Raw genomic sequence first — 18,446 nt, 5'->3', positions numbered from 1 at the left:
GGAAACTTCAGTTCAGTTCAGTTCAGTCGCTCAGTCGTGTCCGACTCTGTGACCCCATGAATCGCAGCATGCCAGGCCTCGCTGTCCATCACCAACTCCCGGAGTTCACTCAGACTCACGTCCGTCAAGTCGGTGATGCCATCCAGCCATCTCATCCTCTGTCGTCCCCTTCTCCTCCTGCCCCCAATCCCTCCCAGCATCAGAGGCTTTTCCAATCTGCTAATTTCTATGTAAGTTTTCCTGAATCCTTTTGCTTCCATGGTTTAATTCAATGTAATGGACTTTTTTTTTTTTTTTAACCTGAGAGGCATTATATCAGTCATTAAGTATTCATCAAACTGAAGATTTTTAGTTTATTTCATGGCTCTTCATAGAGCCTAGTTCAGTCCTTTCACAACTGTTTTTCCAATTCTGAAAAATATCCTTTGCTTGAAATTCAATGGTAGACAAGAATCCCTCTTAATATGTGTTATCTGAAGCCAAATATGTACAACATTCCAGAAGAGGTTGGACCAGAAGAACTAGAACCTGCCTTTCTCCCAACAATACACTTCTGTTTTATGCAGCCTTAGGTAACATTAGATGTTTTAGGCAACTATATTACAATATAGGTTTACATTTTGAACACATGTTGATTAAAACTCAAAAATTTAGAGTTTTTTAAAATTCATTTTTGAGTTTCACTTATTCCATTCATCTAGGTGTTAGGAAAAAAAAGATGAATAATCTGCTATACCTGTGTGCAAGCTTACCTCACTTATCTTGACTGGCTGTCTTAGAGACTGCATGGGGCCTGAGGAAGTCATGAGTATTGAAGAAGAGCAATATGGACAGTACAACAGGACTCAAGTAAGTCAGTCAAGTATGAACAGGTAGAGGATGCTGTCCCAGGAAGCTAGGGACCAGATCATGTGGGGCTTTGTGGCCATGGTAAGACATTATGATGGTATTCTAAGTCCCATGTGAAACCATTGGAGGTTCAGAACATGGGAGTGACATTATCTGACTCTCTCAATTCACTGGTTGCTAAGTACAGAATTGTCTATAAGTAGGAAATAGTGGAAACAAAGAGAGTCTAAGTAAAACATGATTATTATTTGGACAAGGTGGTAGCAGTGGAGGTGGAAAGAAGTGGTTTGACTTGGAATTTATCATTAAGGAAGGACAGACATGAATTGAGTATGGTCTACATACATGATTTGAAAGAAAGAAATTCTGACAGATTTGAAGGATTGGGGCAATTTTCTGAGACTAGGGAAGACTAGGGTAAAAATTGATTTGAGGTATTAAGTAACCAAGAGTTTTGTGCATGTTGAACTTCAGATCCCAATAGGGTATCCAACTGGGGCTGGGTATGTAAACTTGAAAGTCATCAGCATATAAATGGTATTTAAAGGCATGCCATGGGAGGAGATAGCCTAAATGTCATAGCGAATGTTATAATAAATGTTATACAGAAGGGCTTCAAGGAGTACTCCTGGAGTTTTACAACATTAGAGATCTAGAAGAGGAGGATCCAGAAAATTATGAGAATGGGTGATTTATGAAGTAAAAGGAAAACGAGGAGAGTGTGATTTAATTATACATTCTTCATTACAATTAGATAAAACTAAAATGAAAAACAAATTTTTTTTTACCTAAAGGAAGCACATAGAAACTTGGGTTCTGCTAATTTCTATGTACGTTTTTCTGAATCCTTTTGCTTCCATGGTTTAATTCAATGTAATGGACCTTTTTTTTTTTTTTTTTTAACCTGAGAGACATTATATCAGAAGCTATGGGTGAACTAAATGGGAATAGAGTCCTTAATCTTAAGGAGCCTGCAGAAGGAAGAGAAGGCATATACATAAATAGCTATCATGTAAATAAAAACTAGTGTAATAAATCTCATTTGTTTAGCAATTTACTTTTCATGTGCATTATTTCAGTCCTGTTTACTGAAGACAGAATGTCACCTACGCCAAGGAAGTTACAAAATGTTACAAAAATTCATAAGGAAAGTTTACTTCTGGCCACAGGAATTGAGGAAGGATTCATGGAACAGATATCACTTTAGGCTTCACTTTGAAGGTGACTAGAATTTGGACATGGAAGTGAGGGATAAGAGAGCACTCCAGGTAGCAAGATTCCAACACAAGCAGAGGTTAAGAGGCAGGAAAACACAACATTGGGAAAATGATGAGTAGCCTAATTTGTGTGGAACAGTGTGTGTGCATAGAAGTAGTGGGAGATAAGGCTGTAGAAGTATATAATATGTTGGAGTCTTCCACATCCATAGACATAAACATTAACACCAGTTCTTTGACACCTTTTTAAAGTGCCAAAGATCTCCATTTTATTTTAGCTGGGGTAACTCAGTCGTCCTCAAACTCAACTAGATCTTAAAGCTTCCTTTGGTCATCATTTCCTCTCTGTTTACAGAACTTCTGAGTCATTCATTACTGGTGAGTCTGCTGGTGACAGATTTTCTTAGTTTTTCTTCATTTAAGAACGCCTTTATTTGCTCTTCATTCCTGAAATATATTTTCCCTATATATAGATGTAAGATGAACAGTTTTTTTTTTCAGCACTTCGAAGATGTTGTACTACTTTATTTTTGGTTTCAGGTTAAAAAAAAATTGCTTTCCAGGGTGCATATGCTGCAGTCATGAGTTTGAGCTGCACAGCCTGGGTAGAATCACTTTGCATAACCAACTTAACATGTCAAAAATATCTGCTGTCATTTGAATCATTTTTCCATTATAGACAATGTGTCATTTTCTCTGCAACTGCTTTCAAGATTTGTTTTTTTTTCTTTTTCTTTTTTCTGGCTTTTTGAGGTTTGGTTAATGATGTGTCATGGCTTGAATTTTTTCTTTTAGTTTATCCTTTTTGTGATTCCCTAATCTTTTTGAATCTGTAGATTAGTGTCTTTTATTGAACTTGAAAATTTTTCATCCTTTGACTATTTCCTTCAATAATTTTTCAGCCCTAATCTCTTTCTCCTCTGCTTCTGGGTCTCTCATGACATAAACGTTAGATCTTTTTTTTTCTTGTCTCATATGCCCCTGAGTCTCTGTTCATTTGCTGTTGTTGACAGGATAGCTAAGATTAATCTGTTTTTCAGTTTACTGATTCTTTACTCTGTCATCTCTAGTCTACTGTTGAGCACATCTAGTGAGTTTTGTGTCATTTACTGTAATTTTCAGTTTCATAATTTCTCTTTTATAGTTTTATTTCTTTTTGGATGGTTTCTACTTTATCATGTTTCAAGAATATGTGTAATTGCTAGTTAAAATATTTTTACAACTGCTGTTTTACAGTCATTGTCAGATAATTCCAACATCTGAATCATCTCATTGTTCAGTTCAGTTCAGTTCAGTTCAGTTGCTCAGTCGTGTCCGAGGGACTGAGGTCACTCTTTGTGACCCAATGAACCACAGCATGCCAGGCCTCCCTGTCCATCATCAACTCCCAGAGTCTACCCAAACCCATGTCCATGTGTCAGTGATGCCATCCAACCATCTCATCCTCTGTCATCCCCTTCTCCTCCTGCCCCCAATCCCTCCCAGCATCAGGGTCTTTTAAATGAGTCAGCTCTCCCTCTGCATCAGGTGGATGCGAAGTATTGGAGTTTCAGTTTCAACATCAGTCCTTCCAATGAACACCTAGGACTGATCTCCTTTAGGATGGACTGGTTGGATCTCCTTACAGTCCAAGGGACTCTCAAGAGTCTTCTCCAACACTACAGTTCAAAAAGCATCAATTCTTCGGTGCTCAGCTTTCTTTACAGTCCAACTCTCACATCCATACATGACCACTGGAAAAACCATAGCCTTGACTAGACCTTTATTGGCAAAGTAATGTCTCTGTTTTTTAATATGCTATCTAGGTTGGTCATAACTTTCCTTCCAAGGAGCAAGTGTCTTTTAATTTCATGGCTGCAATCACCATTGGCAGTGATTTTGGAGCCCAGAAAAATAAAGTCAGCCACTGTTTCCATTATTTCCCCATCTATTTGCCATGAAGTGATGGGACTGGATGCCATGATCTTAGTTTTCTGAATGTTGAGCTTTAAGCCAACTTTTTCACTCTCTTCTTTCACTTTCATCAAGAGGTTCTTTAGTTCTTCTTCACTTTCTGCCATAAGGGTGGTGTCATCTGCATATCTGAGGTTATTGATATTTCTCCTGGCAATCTTGATTCCAGCTTGTGCTTCTTCCAGCCCAGTGTTTCTCATAATGTACTCTGTATAGAAGTTAAATAAGCAGAGTGACAATATACAGCTTTGATGTACTCCTTTTCCTATTTGGAGCCAGTCTTTTGTTCCACGTCCAGTTCTAACTGTTGCTTCCTGACCTGCATATAGGTTTCTCAAGAGGCAGGTCAGGTGGTCTGGTATTCCCATCTCTTTCAGAATTTTCCACAGTTTATTGTGATCCTCATTGTTGTCATTTCCTAATTGTCTTTTCTCATTAAAGTTGTGATTTTCCTGGTTCTTAGGTTGGTGAGTTATTTTCAATTATATCTTGTACATTTTTGTTGTTAGACTCTGCATGCTACTTAATCTTTTTCTTTTTTGACAAGAATTCACCTTATTTAGGTGCACTGCTCAGGCCAGGTGGGGGGTGGATTTTCTGCTCCCCAATGGTCCTATGACAACCCTGGCTCCAATGAGTACTATCTCATTGCTGCTGGGTTTAAGGTTCAGCTCCCTTCTGGGCCCCATGACAGCAGAGGAGAGACTAGAGTGCCACTGACACCACCCCTTTCACCTCTTGCTACTGGGTGGGTGTTGAACTTCAATTCTCTGATGAGCTCTACTCAAACTAGGGATGGAAAGATGGTAAGAATGGAGAAAGTGGACAGCCAATATGTCCACTTCATTCCATCTCTTTGCTGCCAGGTAGAGGAATAAGTTCAGCAAACCTCTGGGCTTTCCAACACAAGGGCAAAAGGGGAAAAATGTGCTGACTTGTATCAGCTTCAACCATCTCCTTTTGCTGCCTAGCTTATAAGGGGTGGAAGCTCTCAGCTCCTTGCTTGGTCATGCTGATACTACCCTAGCAGTAGTGGAATTAGAATACTGCTTGCTACCACTGACCCTGTGAACACATGCTAGTGGGAGAATCAGATTCCAGCATCGGTTCAGGGATCAAAGTTTAACTCCCTACTCAGTCCCATAGACACCATAATGGAGGTGTTTGGCTGCAGTAGGGTTGGTATTGCAAAAAACATTTTCTATTCTGCTCTCTTGTTCTTTTTCTAGTTCCTTGGCTGTGTGAACACTTATTATGGAGGTCTTTTTTGGCTGTACCATTGGTGGTTCCAGCTTGTAGGTTCTCCAGGACCCTGGCTGAGATATATAGGAAAGAAAAGAAAACCTAGGGATTCCTGTGAGTTTACTTTCTAAAAACTCAAATACAATGTGATTGTCCTTTTTTGACCTTTCCTTTCTTCAACAGTCTATACTAGAGGTCTTAGTAACAGTGAGATTAATGCTTGGCATCTAGGAAGGTTTATAAGGTCTTGTGCAATTCCTGAGAAATTAGGAATCCTGTATGGTGGTACATAGATTGTGCTGCAACATGTAGCTTGAGTGGTGGCATGAGTACTGCTTCCTAGGTTATGCCATACCAAAGAAAACCAGAACATTTGCCTTTAACACGTCAGGTTTCTGCATTGCTCTAGTGCCCTTAGAGGTGCCAGGACTTGAAATGGATTTACTTCTAACTAAAGGTAAATTTCTTATTGCTCTGGTTAGGGAGACAGCTTTGTATTATTACTACAAAAAAACATGGACTCTAGATTAGTAAACACTACTTTAAATCTCTATTTACTACTGTGGGTATTTTGCAAGGTTTCTTAATATGCCAGAGACTAAAGTAAATGGTCATAATAACTGTCAATAGAGTTTTTCAGTGAAGAGACTAAAACAAAATGTATGCAAAGCATTGAGGATACACAAAGTACTCCATAAATACTACAATCACTATGTTAAGTTTTAATCTGTAAGAAAGTTCAGGTCTTCAATAAGTCAGAACCTTGTTGGTGTAAACCTGCGTTGGGCTAACTTCAACTATATTCTCTGCAATATTCAGTTACAGAAACTCAAAAGGAGCCAGAATTCTATTAATGAGGCCCAGCAGGCTCTGAGTCTTTGATATTAAGTTCACTAAAGACTAGGATCTTATCTTATATTTCCTTTACATTCTCCACAAGGTTCTCCATGCCCAAACCTCTCTCTTAGAGAACCTGACCAACAACCCCAAAAAAGGAAAGCCCTGGGTAATAAGTGACTCTACTATCCTTGGAGTTTGGACCAAGGGTGAATATTGCTCAAGAAGGGCTCATCAAAATCTCTCAATTTAGAATGGAGACAAAGGTTCAGAGTCAGATGGTGTAGGACATTCAAACTGAATGATGTGTAGGCTTTAAGGGGTCAGTGGTGGTGGCAGTATGGCAACTTTTGTGTGAGCAAAAATTACACAGGGGAAAGATTAGAATCCTGTAAAAGAATGTGGTCAACTGAGAGGACAGATGAGCAAATACAGAGAGAAAAGTTCAAGCATGAGGACACACAGCTTAGAAGTGAAACAAAAAGAGCAACAGAAAGAGACAAAAATAGAAAAGAGGACAGACATCCAGGGAAAAGTGAGAATGAAAAGAGAACAGGATATCAGGAACACAGGAATTGGAATGGTCATTTTAGGAGAATTCAGATGGCTCCAGGAATCTGTTAACTGCAGATACCAATGAGCTCTGCTGCCAGAAGTCTAGTCCCTTTACCCTTGACTGATGGTGCCAGCCTTGCTTGAAGATCCTGAAATGACCCCACTTGAGGTGATTACCAGGAAAGTGAGGCCAGCTCATTCCCTGCCCAACTCTCCTTTACTGCCTCCACATCTTCAGTGAGAGGCAGATCCTAAAATGCTTGTGGTGCCAACCACCCAGTCAGTTTTGGGAGCAAGAGCCTTGCATGCCAGAAGAGTTATCAAATTCCACTATTGCTTATCAGCAAAACCCTGGTGGAATATACATGGAACTGAATTATGAGGGTATTACACTAGAAATAGGGGGAAAGAATTTCAATTAGGCTAAAAATATATACTTGAGTGGGTAGCCTTTCCCTTATCCAGGGGATCTTCCCACATTGCAGGTGAATTCTTTACCAGCTGAGCCACAAGGAAAGTCCAAGAATACTGGAGGGGGTAGCCTAACCCTTCTCCAGAAGATCTTCCCAACCCAGGAATCGAACCGGGGTCTCCTCCATTGCAGGCAGATTCTTTACCAACTGAGCTATCAGGGAAGCCCAAAAATTATTATATAGGTGCATTTACCAGAGATTCTGCATTCAATGTACTATCAAAAGCAGTTGGTAGAGTTCTAATTATTTTATCATTTTGTAGATTGAAAATTACATCTACCTCTCACCTAGGCTGAGTTGAGATGCCAGGAATCCACAATAGAGGAAGGAATAGAAAGATTTAGGGAGATGAGAATGCCAGAGTGGATTTGTTATGTATTACCCTCTCAGTTATCCCTATCCCGAGGACCTGGTTGTCATAAGAACATTGAGAAATACATTAATGAAGGTAATGCCAACATATTTGAAACACGCCACAGTGGCTGTCTTCTATAGATCAGAGATAAAGGTGGAAAATACTGATACTGAAATAGATTCTATGATTTAAATAAGGATGATGACAGCATGTAGTGACATAGATGATACAGAGCATCCAATTACCAGAAAAAAATCTGCCCTGGTTATTTTAATAGGCAGAAGGGCTGGTATGTGTAATCATAACAGTTTGACCCATAGGAATTCTTGGTGCTGAATAACTGATCACAGGTTCCCTAGATCTGAAATAAGGAGGGTCATCATTGCTTACCTGGGTAAACAAAGTTTCTCTGAAGTAAAGGCTTTTTGGTGAGCATTTACATAGGACCTATCTCACAATCTGAGTTCATTCTGAGAAATCCCTTTACATACCTCCTTTGCCAGACCAAATTGTTACCAGTCATCAGTATCTTGTTCATGTCCCTGACTATCCTGCCAAGTCATTTGCCCCGTCCATGCTTTAGTAGAAGAGCTGCTCCATAGGCCAGCTTTCCTGTGGGCAAAAGGAGCAATGAGATGTCCTATTTGAAATTCTGTCCATTGGATGGAATTTCCTATTCTTTTACTGAAGGGCTACTCTTTGGTGGGCCTGCTACATTGCAGAAGTCATCTCTAGCTTTCATGCAAACCTGTGTATAAATCAGGCTCAGATGTTTTTATTCTTCAATTAACTGGCCCTGGAGAACACTCCATGTGGCTTAAGCATAGAGTGAGGGCAGGTTGGCAATGCAATGGGAGTAGCACACCAGGAATGAGAGCTACCTGCTCATCCAATTTACACTTACTCAAGCCCAGTCTCAAATATACCACATGATTCAAGAGTGTTACTGGGCATGCCTGACTCTATGGCTTGGTAGATCAACACTCAATTCATGTGGGGCAGCTGGTGTTCTACAGTCAAATGAGGATTCAGTCTCTACCACAGCCCACTAGCAAGTCAAGAGTTCTCTCTCAAAATGAGGATAATTACTTTTCAAAATAGGCACGATTTTGCTCAAAACCCCTATGAGCCTCTACTCTGAATCTCCTATCAGGGCTTTCACAGAATTCATACAGCATCTTTATCAGTCATAGGTATTTTGCAAACTATTGGTCTCACTGACCACAAATAATCATCTATCATTCAAACTAGGACAGTCTTGAGAGTAAAAGTGGGCACTAGTAATAAACATATTGGGATAACAGGCATAAATTAAAACTCTCTTGAGATATATGACCATCCAGTCATAAAAGCCAAGTGATTAATTTGTTTACTAGGTATTTGTGACCAGCCAGAGTACACACTGAAAGATGAATCCAGGAAATTTTGATACCTTTCAATTCTAAGTTATCTTGGATTAGGCTATTGAATTTCAAGGTAAGAAATTTTCAAGTATCAGGCAGAAAAAGGAAATAATTTAATTAGTTCCTAAACTTGGATGATTTGTTATAACAGATTACTGGATTTTATACACCAAGTTCCCAATTCAGTAGCTATAAAACAGGGCCTGAATTTGTATTTTAACATATTCCCATGTGATGTTAATGCTGCTGATCCAGGGACCATAAATTAAGAACCAGTGATCTACTGAGAAGAGGAAAAACAAAAATCCAAGATTGTCATGCTTTTCCACAGAAACATTCAATAGCAGAGGATAATGGAGCAGTTGTTAACATATTCTAAAGAAAAAATCATACCATAATATGCTTGAATTTTTAAGACCACTGATAGCTTTCATAAATGTAAAGAAGACTGCCTGTTTGAGAGAGAACCTCTTGCAAAAGCTGTGTGATGATGAAATCCAGATAAGAAATGATGAATAAAAACAAAGAACTAGGGAATGGAGAAGCTCACCAGTTATGAGAATGATGATTGTAAAGCAGATTATAAACTTTGATAAAATAATACTTACTTAAATACAGACAGAATAATATATCTCATCTCTAAGTGTTGAAATATATAAACCAAAATTTGAGCCTCTCCGATGAAAGTCAAAGTGGAGAGTGAAAAGTTGGCTTAAAGCTCAACATTCAGAAAACGAAGATCATGGCATCTCGTCCCATCACTTCATGGGAAATAGATGGGGAAACAGTGTCAGACTTTATTTTGGGGGGCTCTAAAATCACTGCAGATGGTGACTGCAACCATGAAATTAAAAGATGCTTACTCCTTGGAAGAAAAGTTATGACCAACCTAGACAGCATATTCAAAAGCAGAGACATTACTTTGCCGTCTAAGGTCCGTCTAGTCAAGGCTATGGTTTTTCCAGTGGCCACGTATGGGTGTGAGAGTTGGACTGTGAAGAAAGCTGAGCACCAAAGAATTGATGCTTTTGAACTGTGGTGTTGGAGAAGACTCTTGAGAGTCCCATGGACTGCAAAGAGATCCAACCAGTCCATTCTGAAGGAGATCAGCCCTGGGATTTCTTTGGAAGGAATGATGCTAAAGCTGAAACTCCAGTACTTTGGCCACCTCATGCGAAGAGTTGACTCATTGGAAAAAGACTCTGATGCTGGGAGGGATTAGGGGCAGGAGGAGAAGAGGACAACGGAGGATGAGACGGCTGGATGGCATCACCAACTCGATGGATGGGAGTCTGGGTGAACTCCGGCGAGTTGGTGATGGACAGGGAGGCCTGGCGTGCTGCGATTCATGGGGTCACAGAGTCGGACACGACTGAGCGACTGAACTGAACTTAGGAAGGGCATTGCTGTTAATTTAAAAGGAAACTAAACAAGATCAATAAAAGGCCCTAAAAGTACTTTCTTTATTCAGACACTATGTTGTAAATCACTTTTTATTCTGATAAAAGAATCTAGAGAGTATAGTATATTTAGGACCTAACAGTCTAAAGAACAGTTGTATTTACTAATTGAGGTTCAGATGAGGTCTTCATGAATATAAAACCTGACCATGCTCTATCTTACCTACAATTTCTCAGCAGTATTTACCTGCTAGTCAAGGTAAGAAGTTACTCTTGTGCTGTCAAACTGTCTTAATGTCTCATCTGAAATGTAAATCTTTATGTGTGTCAAGAATTGTGAAATATGTTTGAGATAATGAAAAGAAGTATGAACACCTGACTAGTTCCTGTCTTGATGTATCAGATCTTAAAATGAACACTAAGAACTCTGTGTTCATGACACCATCCCAAGAAAAGTGCATCATTTTACTCTACAGTTATTAAAGACCAGAATAGCTTTTGATTTTTTGAGATTTTAACATTTCAAAGTATATTCCCAAAAGATTATATGTAGATTTTTAAAAATTAAAATATAGCCGTGATCTAACCTAAATAATCATGATTCCCTGATTTTACAAACATCCAGTCAGTGCTCCCATTTCCAATTTTTTTGAACTTTTAAAACTTTATTTGAATCAAGATCCAAATAAAAGCCACAAATTATAATTGGTTACCTTTTAAATTTCTTTTCATCTATGGATTTCTACTCTACCTTTTCTCCCCTTCGCAATTTATTGGTTGATGAAACTATGTCAATTGTCCTATGAACTTTCCATAGTCTAGCTTTGCTAACTTCATTCATGGGGTGGAGTTTAATGTTCTTCTGAGTTTCTACAAATTGGTAGTTGGTGATCCAGGGTCAAAATGATTCTTGCTTGAATTTTTGGCATATACATGTAATATGTGAGGTTATGATGAGCCATTATGATAAAGTACTTAATATCTAGCTGTCTCTCCTTTTGATATGTTTACAGTGATGGATAATTTACTAAATGTTGCAAAATAGCACTATTCTATCATACCCTTTTCATTTATTAGTTGGAATATGTTTATAAAGAAAAATTTTCAGCTTCTACTCTATGAATGCATGAGGGGAGAGACCATGTTATTTAGCTTTCCACTACATACTCAGTATCTAAAATAGTGCTGACACACAGTAAATGTTCCATTAGTATTTATCTGATAAATAAATGACAATTTATCTGCTTCTTTACTTCTGGAAAGTAGGGTGAAAAATTATTCTAGATGAGAGTGTGTGTCACAATAGGAAATAAGAAATGGATTACATTCATAATTCTTTTACTAGCTATGTAATTTTAGGGGAAAGTTGTATAAAAGCCATTAATTTTATCCATGTTCTGAATATAACTGTGGTATAAAAGTAACGACAACAGCAAAAAGTTGATTGCTATAGTTACTCTTCATAATAATGAAAGTATTTTCTTCCTATTATTCTAGCGTATGGTTAATAGGCACTTAAATAGACATGAACAAACAAATATAACTATAATCAAAAAAGAAATGTGTCACATTAGATCAAAAGAATCCCTTTAATCCAATAAACTACCTTGGCCAGTTTCACTGAAGGGGCATGTAATCTTCATTGCTCCAACCTCAAAGGATAGTGCTCCACTCCTATACTTATTACTTTCTTTTAAAAGCCCATTAGATAATGCCACCCATAAATTCATGGCCTCTGAGACTGGTGAAGAAAATTTACCTTTAAGTCACTACAAAATTCTGGCATAGGTGTTTTTCTATTCTCACATATAAAATATGTGTGTGTATGTGTGTGTGTGTACATATATATACACATGACGCTTGAGAGTCCCTTAGACAGCAAGAAGATCAAACCAGTCAATACTAAAGGAAATCTACCCTGAATACTCACTGGAAGGACTGATGCTGAAACTGAAGCGAAACTCCAATACTCTGGCCACCTGATGCGAACAGCCGACTCAGTGGAAAAGACCCTGACCCTGGGAAAGAGTGAAGGCAGAAGAGGAAGAGGGAGATAGAGGATGAGATGACTGGATGGCATTACTGATTCAATGGACATGAACTTGGGCAAACTCCGGGAGATGATGAGAGTTAGGGAGGCCTGATGTGCTGCGGTCCATGGGGTTGCGAGGAGTTGGACATGACTTGGCAACTAAACAACATAGATGGATGCATGGATGCATGTATGTGTGTACATATATATACATTTTAACAAGTTTTCAGTTTAGGCCATAATATCTTCCCTATGGTTTTACCATACTTTTGTGACTTTTATGTAGTCAAGCATAACAATCTTTCCCTCTATGACTTTTGCCTTTTGTGTCATGCTTAGAAAGGTCCTCCCTACCCTAAGAGCTAAAATATAATCTTCTAAATTTTTATACTCTTTCTGTGATTTTATTTTACTTCATTTACTTATAATTTATCTTCAATACATATGTTATTTTTCTGAATAGTATATGATAGGAAGCTTTAAAGTGAGATATGGTTACAGATTGGTGAAAAAAGAACAAATGCACAAAGCTGTCATAAATTCCTAATGTAATTTATCATGAATGGATACAAGAGAAGCAACCTGAAATATCACTTCAATATATTTTGAATTTTATTTAGTTTATTAATTTGTTTCTTCCTGGGCTAAAACAATATTGTTCATTTAAATATATGTTTAGAGAAAATTCACATTAGAAGGTAAGCTTCACAAGGGCAAAACTCATACCATTCCTGATGGCTGCCTTATCTCTGGTTCACTGCTATATTCCCAGAGGTTGGACTAGTGCTTGGAATGTGGTATGTACTTATTATTTATACAGGTTGAAAGAATGATTAAATGCACAAACTTGGGTATTCCAAAACCTCAATTTCTTGACTCTCTACTTTTCTCCTTGTTATAAAATGGAAACCTCAGATTTAAAAAGGTTGAAAGCCTTTTTAAAGTAAAGTCGGCTTAAAACACTGTTCCTGCCCTCTGGCTACCATAATAAAACATCACTGAAACATCATCATCGTCACCAAACATGACTAGGGCTCTATGTTAGATGTAAAATTCTAGGATTTTATATAGTACAGATTCCCCGCTCACATTCTGGTTAGGAAATAAAAGTGTCCACACACACCCATATATACATATAGGTAAAATAAAATATGCATATATATGTTAAATGCCAAATAGATAAGAATAATGACCAGAGAGTCAGAGGACTAGGCTTCCATGAATAAGTCGTCTTACCTGTGAACAAAATCATAATTCCTACCTCATAAAATAATTCAAGACTTAGAAAAGAAAGCAGCCACCAAAGATGGCTTTTAATGTTGCATGACACTAAAGTCTCAAAAATAATAACCTTTCAGAGCTTTTATTTATGGCACAAACTATTTTAAATGCTTTCTTGTACCAACTCATCTGGGCTTCTCCGCTGGCTCAGCGGGTAAAGAATCTGCCTGCAAAGCAGGAGACACAGGTTTGATCCCTGGGTCAGGAAGATCCCCTGGAGAAGGGAATGACTACCCACTCCAGTATTCTTGTCTGGAGAACTCCATGGACAGAGGAGCCTGGTGAGCTCGAAGAGTCCTTTGGGTCGCAAAGAGTCAGACACGACTGAGCAACTTTCACTTCACGAACTCATTTAATCTCTCAACAATTGTGAAGTATAAGTACTATTATTCGCACCCCCCCCCAATTTTAATGATGAGCATACTAAACTTTGGTTTGTACAAGTCACACTGTAGAGTATGAGGATAAAGTTTCAAAGATTCTAGCTCCAGAACCTGCATGCTTAATACCACAGGAAACAATCTAAGTATACTTTTAAAAAGCAGAATTTAGAGAAGCAGATAGGCTGAGGGAGCCACGTTCATCTACCTGCCAGGAACAATAAATGAAAAATTTGGCGAAGATAGCAGTTAAATAAGGAAGTTTTCTGATTACACTATCACCTTTAAAAGCCACCACTGTTAAGGCAACCATTTGTAAACTTTCTTTTGTGTTTCTCCTCTACTATAGCACATCTCTCTTCTATACCCTTAAAGTCATGAACTTCTGACAGGGGGAAAAAAAAAGACAACTATTTTTCAATGATGAATGCTACTACCCTGCCACACGCTCTGACCTTGATCTACTGAGAATCTTTTCTAAGAGGCCGTGTCCTTAATGCCGCCAAGGATTCTGTGAAGGAAAGAAATGAAGAAGGCAGGCAACCCAATGTAATCTAGCTGCAACTGATTCTAAGCATCTTCAGATCCTAACTCTGAACCTTTTTTACTCACCTTTCTTAACACCCCCTTCCCCACTTCAATCCCTCCCCCCATCCAAATAACAACTGCTGAGGTAACAGGGTCGTCTCCAGTCAGGTCCATAAACTGCGCTCTGAGACCACGGGCTCCTTTACTCCGGATTCTAGACTCGGCTTTGGCTTCGGACATCAGGCTTCACGCCCACGCTCCGGCCCTCCCCCTCCTCAGTTTCCACAACACATTTCCTCAAAAAGGCCAGTTCTCCTTCAAAAAGCTCCTAAAAGCCGGGCTGCTTGGTCCAGAAGGCTGTGGTCCTGCCCTCCGTGTATCCCGGGCCTCCTCCTTCCCAGACCCCACTTCAAGCGGCTACCTCATTCCCGCCTCGCATCGCTGCACCAAAGAACTCGGACCCCAGCGCGTTACCTCAGAGGCGCGGCCTCCCGGGGGCTGGGTGCGTCGCAGCGCGTGAAGTTGGCGCAGGGACCAGGAGTCTCGCGGGCAAGGGGCGGGGCGCCCTTCCCCAGGAAGCCAATCAGCGCCCAGTGGGACGGCGCTCGGCTGGCGCGGGGCGGAGTCCGTAGTGGCTGCACTCGCAGCAGCAAGCGCAGCTGGTTCAAGCTGAGTTGGCAACTGGACGGAGAAGGCAGTGGCAACCCACTCCAGTACTCTTGCCGGGAAGGTCCCATGGATGGAGGAGCCTGGTAGGCTGCAGTCCACGGGATCGCTAGGAGTCGGACACGACTTCACTTTCACTTTCATGTATTGGAGAAGGAAATGGCAACCCACTCCAGTATTCTTGCCTGGAGAATCCCAGGGACAGGAGAGCCGGGTGGGCTGCTGTCTATGGGGTCGCACAGAGTCGGACACGACTGAAGCGACTTAGCAGCAGCAGCAGCAGTGGGCGCTAACGGCCGAGGCAAAGTCAGAGCCGCAGGAGAAGGATGAATGGAGCAGCTGGACCTTCGCATATTGACAGCCGCGAACGAGTTCTCAAGTTAGGGGGCAGTTTTGAGAAGCAGCCGCGTTGCATCTTCCACACTGTGCGCTGTGAGTGAGGACGCCCGAGGGGAAAGGGAGGAGTTCTGGTTTTGGGGGTGCAGAAGCACAACCCTCTCCGAGTCGTGTTCGAACAGATCCTCTTATTCTGTGGGAGAACGGGGTGCGCTGTGCAACCCGCTGCTGTAGCCGTAAAGTGCTAGAGGGCCGGTGGAAGCAGGCAGATGGAAGCCGCAGGTGTGGGTAATTCTAAGTGGAGTGTTTTAAGGGAGACCAGCAGGGCTTCCCTGGTAGCTGAGACGGTAAGGAATCGGCCTGCAAAGCGGGAGACCTGGGTTCCATCCCTAGGTTGGGAAGATCCCTGGAGGAGGAAATAGCAACCCACTCCAGTGTTCTTGCCTAGAGAATCCCCATGGACAGAGAAGCCTGGCGGACTACAGTCCATGGGGTCGCAAAGAGTTGGACACGACTGAGCGACTAAGCACAACAGCAGATAGAAAGGGACGCTATGGTAGGTCTGCAGAGGCGACTATGGATGGGGTCAGAGCTGACTGGTGGCCGATTCAGAGGTGGAAAGGAAGGTACATTTGACCCTTGAACCAAGCAGGGATTAGGGGTGTTGATCTCGCGCGGTGGAAAATCCACTTACTGCTGTCTCTGCCTCCGAAACCAGGGAGTCGATACACGACTCACCCGAGGTCCAGAAGCGGAAGCCGTTGGGTAGAATCAGACTCAAACTCTAGTGTTTTGATTCCATGTGTGTGACCTCTAATGGAACACCTACTTCTCCTCATACTTCATTAATTTAAAGATGTATAAGATGAAAATATGGACTTCCCTCATAGCTCAGTCGGTAAAGACTCTGCCTGTAATGCAGGAGACCTGGATTCGATTCCTGGGCTGGGAAGATCCCCTGGAGAAGGAAATGGCAGTCCACTCCAGTATTCTTGCCTGGAAAAATCCCATGGGCAGAGGAGCCTGGTGGGCTATAGTCCATGTGGTCGCAAAGAGTCGGACACGACTTAGCGACTAAACCACCACCACCACCAAGATGAAAATACAGGTACTCTATTTAGTGGGGAAAAATTCCGCATGTAAGTGGACCTGTGAATCTCAGCTCCATGCGTGGGTGTTACTCAAGGAACAACTGTAGTAAGGTGACAAGTGGATTGGGGGCAAAGGGAAATGGGAAGGAGAATGCCTTTAGGTTGGTAGGGAAATATTCTTTCCTGTCTTCACTTTTGGTGTCTCTGGGGGTTCTTATTTGATGTATTTCTGGGGAAAGATTCTGGATCATTCTAATATCTGTATCTCTTTTGGACTCCTGATTTCATTGAGTCATTTATCAAATACTGATGATCACAGTATTGAAGGGTGCACTGTTAATTTATTAGAAAACTCTTTTGTCCTCTGAAACTAGTTTTGATACATTTTCTCTTTTATGTTGTTGACATAGGAAATAGAACTTTTGCTTTAATAGTTAGATGTTGTAGATTCCAGGAAGGAAAATGTAATATATTATGCTTTGGTATGCAAAACATTCATTCTTTGCACAATAGCCCTCATAGAATTATAGAAAGGGAAGGAAATGGAAATTATTGAAGCATAACCTGTTATTTTTCTGTGGCAAAACTGTGAAGTAGGTATTTTTTTCACTCTCTCTTACTAGCACTGCCTTTCCTCATCATACCACCTTTCTCAATTGTTTTATCCTTAGACTGTTTAGAGATCTTTATGGCTTTTGCTCTGAAGTGTTCCTCGCTTTAATTAAAGCTCACATTCTCCAAAAGTTTACTTAAGTTGTACACAATCTAATTACAGTAACTCACAGTGAAGATATAAAGACCTATAAATTTAACTCTCTCAGTTCAGTTCAGTCGCTCAGTCGTGTCCAACTCTTTGCAACCCCATGAATCGCAGCACGCCAGGCCTCCCTGTCCATCACCAAGTCCTGGAGTTCACTCAGATTCATGTCCATCAGGTCAGTGATGCCATCCAGCCATCTCATTCTCTGTCGTCCCCTTCTCCTTCTGCCCCCAATCCCTCCCAGCATCAAAATCTTTTCCAATGAGTCAATTCTTCGCATGAGGTGGCCAAAGTACTGGAGTTTCAGCTTTAGCATCATTCCTTCCAAAGAAATCCCAGGGTTGATCTCCTTCAGAATGGACTGGTTGGATCTCCTTGCCGTCCAAGGGACTCTCAAGAGTCTTCTCCAACACCACAGTTCAAAAGCATCAATTGTTCGGCGCTCAGCCTTCTTCACAGTCCAACTCTCACATCCATACATGACTACTGGAAAAACCATAGCCTTGACCACACGGACCTTAGTTGGCAAAGTAATGTCTCTGCTTTTGAATATGCTATCTAGGTTGATCATAGCTTTCCTTCCAAGGAGTAAGCGTCTTTTAATTTCATGGCTGCAGTCACCATCTGCAGTGATTTTGGAGCCCCCAAAAATGAAGTCTGACACTTTCCACTGTTTCTCCATCTATTTCTCATGAAGTGATGGGACCAGATGCCATGATCTTCATTTTCTGAATGTTGAGCTTTAAGCCAATTTTTTCACTCTCTCTTTCACTTTCATCAAGAGGCTTTTTAGTTCCTCTTCACTTTCTGCCATAAGGGTGGTGTCATCTGCATATCTGAGGTGATTGATATTTCTCCCGGCAATCTTGATTCCAGCTTGTGTTTCTTCCAGTCCAGCATTTCTCATGATGTACTCTGCATATAAGTTAAATAAGCAGGGTGACAATATACAGCCTTGACGTACTCCTTTTCCTATTTGGAACCAATCTGTTGTTCCATGTCCAGTTCTAACTGTTGCTTCCTGACCTGCGTACAGATTTCTCAAGAGCCAGGTCAGGTGGTATGGTATTTCCATCTCTCTCAGAATT

The 18,446-nt window shown here is 40.6% G+C and overlaps 1 protein-coding gene across 1 annotated transcript in view; it reads right to left on the bottom strand.

Moving 5' to 3' along the window:
- Positions 1–14,948, bottom strand: part of IQCB1 (IQ motif containing B1) — a 159,195-nt gene extending 144,247 nt beyond the window's left edge. The window contains exon 1 of the mRNA XM_040250702.1: positions 14,927–14,948. The gene's annotated coding sequence lies outside the window, so the exon portion shown is untranslated. The remainder of the gene's footprint in view (positions 1–14,926) is intronic.
- Positions 14,949–18,446: the final 3,498 nt, after the last annotated feature.

Source organism: Oryx dammah, unplaced genomic scaffold (assembly GCF_014754425.2).
Source record: "Oryx dammah isolate SB20612 unplaced genomic scaffold, SCBI_Odam_1.1 HiC_scaffold_2, whole genome shotgun sequence".
NCBI lineage: Eukaryota > Metazoa > Chordata > Mammalia > Artiodactyla > Bovidae > Oryx > Oryx dammah.
This window is presented reverse-complemented; position numbering and strand designations above follow the sequence as displayed.